This window comes from Amblyomma maculatum, chromosome 1 (assembly GCF_055883805.1).
Source record: "Amblyomma maculatum isolate TAMU_Amacu chromosome 1, ASM5588380v1, whole genome shotgun sequence".
In the NCBI taxonomy this organism is placed as follows: Eukaryota; Metazoa; Arthropoda; class Arachnida; order Ixodida; family Ixodidae; genus Amblyomma; species Amblyomma maculatum.
In genome coordinates, this window is record NC_139344.1 from 185,032,476 (window position 1) to 185,040,148 (window position 7,673).

The 7,673-nt window shown below is 44.8% G+C and overlaps 1 pseudogene; it reads left to right on the plus strand.

Annotated features, from left to right (window-relative positions):
• The first annotated feature begins 1,083 nt into the window (after positions 1 to 1,083).
• On the plus strand, positions 1,084 to 5,991 carry LOC146205106 (uncharacterized; annotated as a pseudogene).
• Positions 5,992 to 7,673: the final 1,682 nt, after the last annotated feature.

A 7,673-nucleotide genomic window follows, 5' to 3' on the forward strand; every position in this document is an offset into this window, starting at 1 on the left:
ACAGACCTTCTCATTACATTTCACCACGGTCAGTTATGATTCAAAACGACATGATAAGACAGCTGCAATGTTGTTTCTGTGTGTCGTGTGTTGGGTTATTTTGTGGTTCAGACTTAAACCACTTTATTTACGCCATTTGATTTCCTAAATTTAGGTTCAAAGTACAGCACAGAGCAACGTGTGCTGGTCTAACTGAGGCGGTGGTAATGCCGTAGCACCAAACCACTTGTCCAGGTGTTCTCTATTCATGTAAGGAAATCAGCGAATAAAAATATTCACTTTGCTCGGTGTCATTTGCATCGAGGGGTTTTCGTTCACACGACTAGCAGTCCATAGTTGACGCATAGCTTTCAGTGTGGAAGGTAAAACCTGTCATGAAATTTGCAAACTCAAGTGCAATGCGGCTCGTGAGGCGATACGCCGGAAAGCTTTTTCCTTGCATACAACGCACGAAGGTTTCATCGCGCTGCACAAGAGGTTTTTTATTGCAAACGGCTTCTTAAATGATTTGAACTTGCAACGGCAAGCTGAAGCTGGCTGAAGCGACACCCGAAAACTGAAACTTGAAACTAAAATTCATAGAACGTATGCTTGGTATGCTCGCGAACATGGTTCACAATCGTCCTACATTTTCTGAACAAAAAATGTCAGAAAAACCATGAAACATGTTTTAAACTTTGAAAATGCGTAAAACTTTCGTGAAATTACGTTATTCTATCTCAGTTTTTAAAACTCCAGTCCAAATGTTACTTATTTTTGGCATAGCGAGGAAAGGCTATGCTGGCCACAGTGATGAGTTTGATGATGGCGGTTCTTCATAATGGCGTAGCCCTAGTGAGCGGCTCTTTTCCGGCTCAGCTTTACCACCCTGTGCTACAGGCCATCTCCATGACCCCAAATGGAGAGCAAGATAATTCGTGGAAAGCGGAAATCGATATGAATGTCTTTTTTTTTTTTCCTCTTCTGCTTCCTTTGACGCGCGCCTCGCTTTTGAGAGCCAGGGCCCAGTCCGAGAATCACAGAACAACTAATTCTGTTTAAGCACAAGTGATTTCAAATAAGCATTTTTATTCTTGTTTCACCATGTCCGATTCAGATGACGTGCGAAAAGGTGAAGCTGATCCAGGATACTTCGTGAGGGTTTCACACCAGTCGTTGGTAACGATGTACAGGTCAAAATAGATTTGATATCTCTGAGGCATGACCTTCGCAATTCTGTTCGCTTTCAGGAGAAGCAAAACATTAACGACTCCGTACTCGCCCTACCTCCGCATTTTACGCAGTCTACATTTATTCATTTCGGTACCTCAGAAAAATGTCTTGCTTTTTTTTTTTTGTATTCATGTGTTGCTGTCCAGATGAAGCGCATGGAGTTGCTACGAACCTTTCGTATTTTATTATAGCTATCGGCCACCGAAATTGCTATGCATATAGACGTGTGGCTGTCAACGCGTGCGCCCTTGTGGAACGTAGAAGGGATGGCGTTCGCAATGCATACACTCTGCTCCACGTCAAACCTGTCAACATGGTTACCTGCTGTACACCGCATTATGTGCGCATTTAAGCACATCAGCATCCAAAGCACGGCGAAACGCCAGGAAGCATGCACTTTAAAAAATAAATAAAAAATGATTAAACTTTTTTCGTTATCACAACCACAATCGGTCGGGCTATACCCACTACAGGGCAGACTTCACATATCCCTCCAATTAACCCAGTCCTGTGTTAGCTGCCTCCACTTTACCTCCGTAAACATCATTTCATGCGCCCATCTATATTTCTGCCTACCCCTACTATGCTTTCCTTCCCTTGGAATTCAATTTGCGGCCCTTGGCGATCATCGGTTATTCTCCCTTCGCATTACATGACCTATCCATGCCCACTTCACATCACATCACATCACATCACATCACTTTATTTTCCTTAAAGACCCCTTGCGGGGTGTTACATAAGGGGTGGGTTTTTATGAAGTACAGGTGTTCAAAACAGTCATGAATGTTCCAGGGCAGGTGATGGCAGCGATATCGTGGGGAAGGCCGTTCCAGTCAGCTGCTACTCGGCAAAAAAAATGAATTAGAGAAAACAGTGGTACGGGCACGTGGGCGCAAAACTTGAAGAGGGTGACTGGTGCGATGGGATCTGCGCGGCGGGGGTGCGCAGATGTAGGGTTCTTGTCTGAGTGGCGAATAAAAAAACTTGTGAAATAAGACGAGACTGGCAGTGCGACGGCGAGCAGAAAGATTAGATAGACCTGATTGCAATTTTAGAGATGATATGCTAACGTCGTATGAATACGAGGAATGAATTAATCTGGTGGCCCTGTTCTGCACAGCTTCGAGGGTGTTTGTTAGATATGCTTGGTGAGGGTTCCAGATGGCCGATGCGAATTCCAGTTTAGTTCTGATGAGTGAAATGTATGCTTGTAGTCTTACATGTTGAGGGGCATCCCGCAGGTGACGTTTCAAGAAGCCAAGTGTTTTATTAGCTGATGATATCAGGTTAGTCACATGCAGACGCCAGGATAAATCGTTATAAATGGTGATACCTAAGTATTTGTACGACTGGACGAGGTTAACAGAGGAGTTAGAAATTGTGTACTGGAAAACCAAAGGATTTCGGCGGCGGTGAAAAGACATATACTTACATTTGTTAGGGTTGAGTGTCATCAGCTGCTGCAAACACCAGTTTTGCACATGGTTTAGGTCAGCCTGTAGGGATTCTTGGTCAGAAGGGTTAGTGACTGAACGATAAATAACGCAGTCATCAGCAAACAGACGGATATGACAAGATACATGCTGTGGTAGGTCGTTAATGTAAATAAGGAATAACAAAGGACCGAGAACGGAACCCTGCGGGACGCCGGAGGTTACTGGAAGCGGGTGGGAGGGCTGATTATTAATGAAGACAGACTGAGAACGATGCGTGAGGAATTCTTTAATCCACGCGATGACTTGATTTCGACTCGAATGTCATTAATTCTAGTTTGCTCACTGACCCACTTTGCACGCTTTGTGTATCTCAAAGTTGCACCTACCATTTTCCGTTCCATAAGACGAACCCTTTTGTTAGCATCCACGTTTCAGCCTTATTTCGGCCCAGGGATATTGGTAATCTTTGTCATGATTTGCGGGTGCTTGCAAGTGCACTTCATCCCAACCTGATTCCCTTAGTTATTCACCAATAGTGGACCGAATCTTCGGATAGTACACGTCTAAGTAGACGTATTTCCTTACAAATTCCAGCGTGTGAATACATATTTTGAGCTTATATTCCTTTCTGAGGCTATTGAACGTTAATTTAGTCTTCTGCATATTAATTTTAGGCGTACCGTTCTGCTTTTCCTGTCTAGATCGTTAATCATTCTTTTGCAATTTGTAGCCTGAGTTTGTCAACAAGGAAATTTCATCAGCGAATGGTAGACTACTGAGGCATCCTTCATCAACTATTATACCTACCCCTTCCCATTGCATGTATCTGCAAGAAAGCGGTGAATAGTAGTGCAAGAGAGATCGTGTTCCCTCGCCAAAAACTTTCTTTTATAGAATTTTATTACTTTCCTTATTAAAGGTTATAGTTACTTGCAGCCGCTGTTGATATATTCCACTATTTGCAGATGTGTCTAATCTGCACCCTGCTTTGAGAATGCTTGCATAACTGGTGATGTTTCAACTGAGAGTGAATGCTTTTTCCTAAATATGAATACCATGTATAAGGGTTGAGTATATTCCCAATATTTTTTGATCACCTTGTTGATACTGAGGATATAATCCATTGTAGAGTATCCTTTACGGGAATCTGCTTGGTTGAATGAAGACAAAGTTTGCCCTGATTCTATTCGCTAGTATCTTAGTAAATACAATGAGAGTAAGTGATAGCAGTGTGATCGGTCTGTAATTTTCAAGTCTTTGGCACACCCCTCTTCATGGATTAAGATAATGTGATCGTTCGTCCATGATAATTAATGGAGATAATGGTGCGTGGCAGGCTGCCTGAGTTTCTGGAGAGAAAATATGTTTTCGCAGACACCATGTTCAGGGTTCGCCCACACCTGTCCGCATAGGATGTCCTGCTTCAACTAGACCGGGAAATTCTCAACCCGATCGAATATCACCTAAATTATAAGGTAGTACTCGCTTTAGATTTGAAGGGCGCCTTCGACAACGTCACCCACGAAAATATTCTAACACATCTTTCCCAAACAGGTTGCGGTCAAAATACCTTTAACTACATTAGGCAATTTCTCACTTACCGACAATCATACATCCGGATTCAGGACACCGAACACGACCCATGCCAATTAGGCACGCGAGGGACCCCGCAGGGGGGGGATCCTCTCGCCCCTCCTATTCTATCTAGCCTTTATGAGACTTCTAGCTCAGTGGGCGAGGGTCGACGGCATCCAGCATGCGCTGTATGCCAAAAACATCAGCATCTGGGCTAAAGACGTCTCGGTAGGAGAAATGGAGGCCAAACTGCCGCAAGTGGCGGACATCGTAGACAACTACGCCCATCGTTGCGGCCTTCAGGGCTCCCCGTCCAAATTTGAATTTGTGCACATACGCCCCTCACCAAGTGCACCACAGAATTGGACTTCACCTTTAAAAGTGGAGCCATATACCCGGACAAGACGACCTCCGAGTACTGGGGCTCTTTATTCACAAAATTCACAGAGCTGACAGAACACTAGCCAAATTACGCAAGGGGGGAGGGGGGGGGGGGGGGACCATGTGGACCGCATGGCCCACCGGTTTTCGAACAAGCGCAGGGGGTTACGATGCAAAGACGTCTTGCGGCTAGCGCTTGCATTTGTAACCAGTAGAGTCCTATACTCGGCTCCATATTTCCACCTACCCAAATTTGACGAGAATGCACTAGAAGTCATTCTTCGTAAAATGTACAAGCGTGCCCTGGATCTCCAGGTCAACACCTCCAACCAGCGCCTACTTTGACTGGGGATGGTGAACACCTTTAATAAACTACGAGAGGCACGCTCAATGAACCAATGCCCAAGACTATCTAAAATGCTGTCGGGTCGCCGCTTCCTTGCCCGACTACACATCCATCATTCAATACTTTCCGAGAAGTGCGTACATATCCCAACACAGTGGAGATATGTCTTGCACATACGCCCTCTTCCGATCAACTGACACAAGAAGACCATATTGGCAGACGTCTCGCGCGGGCGAAAGCCTAAGCTTGCCACTACGGACACAAACATGGAGTCTTCTACGTAGACGCCTCCCTCCCGCACCATAGGGGTTTGTACATGTTTGGCAGCAGTTGTGCACCAAAACACTGGAATAAACGGGCTCACTTTCCGTGCACACAACGTTACACACCCGAAGGAGGTTGCCATCGCGCTAGCTGCCGCAGATCAAGACTCACGGGTCATCATGACCGACTCGAGGGGTGCCTGTCGCAATATCGAGCAGGGGTATATATCGTACTTCACGTATGCAAAATTTTGCAAAGCAGCCACTACCCGTGGCCCCACACATGAAATGATTATCTGGACTCCTGCTCACACAGGCCTTGAGGGAAACGAAACAGCCAATACCGCCGCCCGCGCGCTCACTTACCGGGCACCAACCTCGATTCTCACTGATCCGGACTCCGAACTCAATCCCGCCTACATTTTCAAAGATATTCTTGAATTCTACCAATCCAGCCATTCAATCTATCCTAAGTCCTGCAAGTGACTCACCAAGGCGGAGGCGCGCATTCTAATTCGCCCTTACACCGAAACTTTACTGTGCCCGGCAGTATATAAAACATTTTGACCCTGCTTGCACGGTGACATGCTTGCACTGAAAGGAAAAGTCTTCGGACATTTTCCACATGGTGTGGGCATGTCAAATAACCCCTAATCTGTCCCCCCTACCCCACCCTTCTCGGGAGAACTGGGAGGCGGGCCTGCTCGGCTGCTCTGACATGACCACGCAGCGAGCCTTGGTCGAGCGGGCCGCGGCCGACGCCAATGGACTCCTGTAAGAGAGAGCCCACCTAGTAATTGTAAGACGCGGGCCCTTATGGACTGCTGCCGTACCTTCGCCTTATATGAAATATATGCTTTTCAGTAATCTATGATTCCGGTGCTCTCGAGGTCATGAGACATCGCGTATAAAGGGCGGAAAGCTTTGGTAAATCCGATGTAATGCATTCAAATTCAATGTAAGGCACTCAAACCAGGGCACGACGCCAACGCAGAAATTTGATAAGAGCTGGGATTTCGGGGGCAACCATGACCATGTTTAGTTATCAAACAGTAGAAACGAGTAAGAGACGATTTGAGAATTGGCAGAAAAGGTCAAGATAGTTGTTTTGAACTGTACGGAGGAAATAATCAGTTCATCTCAAAATAGTGAAGACTAGAGGCATTAATGAATAGTTGGTCGGTCGGTCGGTTGGTTGGATTTAACGTCCCAAAGCGACTAAGGTTATGAGAGACGCCGTAGTGGAGGACTCCGGAAATTTCGACCACCTGGGGTTCTTTAACGTGCACTAACATCGCACAGCACACGGGCACCTTGCTTTTCGCCTCCATCTAAAAGCGGCCGCCGAGGCCGGGATTCGATCCCGCGTCCTTGGAAACAGTAGTCGAGCGCCGTAACCACTGCGCCACCCCGGCGGGGTACATTAATGAATAGGTGACACCGCTCACCATCCCTAATAATTATCTATTTAACTATCTCGCTTAGGTTCTTCGAAGTCAGAACCGCGGCCTTTTCCTGCCTCAAACTGACATGTTTGACAACTCCAGCGCCTAAACTGACGACAAGGCACTGCGGTGATCGTTACGCACGTTTTCGAGCGCGCGACCTTCTGGGAAGGCTAACCTTAAGTACATCATGACATGCTGCTTTGCGAGGTGATGACTGGGAAAAGATCTTAAAGGATGAACTCCTATGGTGTTTTGAGCATTTTGAGTTTATCATCTCATGACGTTTTTTAGAAGCGTCATTTCCCGGTGCAAAAAGAAACATCATTTTATTTATTTATTTATTTATTTATTTATTTATTTATTTATTTATTTATTTATTTATTTATTTATTTATTTATTTATTTATTTATTTATTTATTTATTTATTTATTTATTTATTTATTTATTTATTTATTTATTAGATACTGCAGACCTTGCTCACGTCCGAGCAGTGTGGTAAAATACAACAATATTACAAGTGAACAATACATCAATCAATGGAAACAGGCAACAGCGAGTCATTCCAATCTGCAATTGTTCGGGGGAAAAACGAAAATTTGAAGACATCCGTCCTTGCAAAATAAGGTGTTAGTGAATTCGGATGATGGTGTCGAGTAAGCCTAGATGTTGAAAGAGACAGATAAGATGAAGAGCCAAATGCTAAATTTCCTTTACAAAGCATGGAAAGTAACCGCAATCGTAAGTCTTTCCTTCTATGTTCAAGAAGTTCAATACCATTATCACGCATTATTTCTGAGGGAGAGTCGTATCGAGAGAATTTGGAATAGATAAATCGCACTGCTTTTCTCTGTACCTTTCTCTAAATACCGAGTGGAAGTATTTTAAAAGAGCGAAAACCTAGAATCGAAACCGAAAGCAGATTCTGAGCAGCTCGTGACGCTACTACCGACCAATCTATGACGACCCAAATATGGCCAAAACTCCTATTTGGTGCGCTTAAATTAGCTCAACC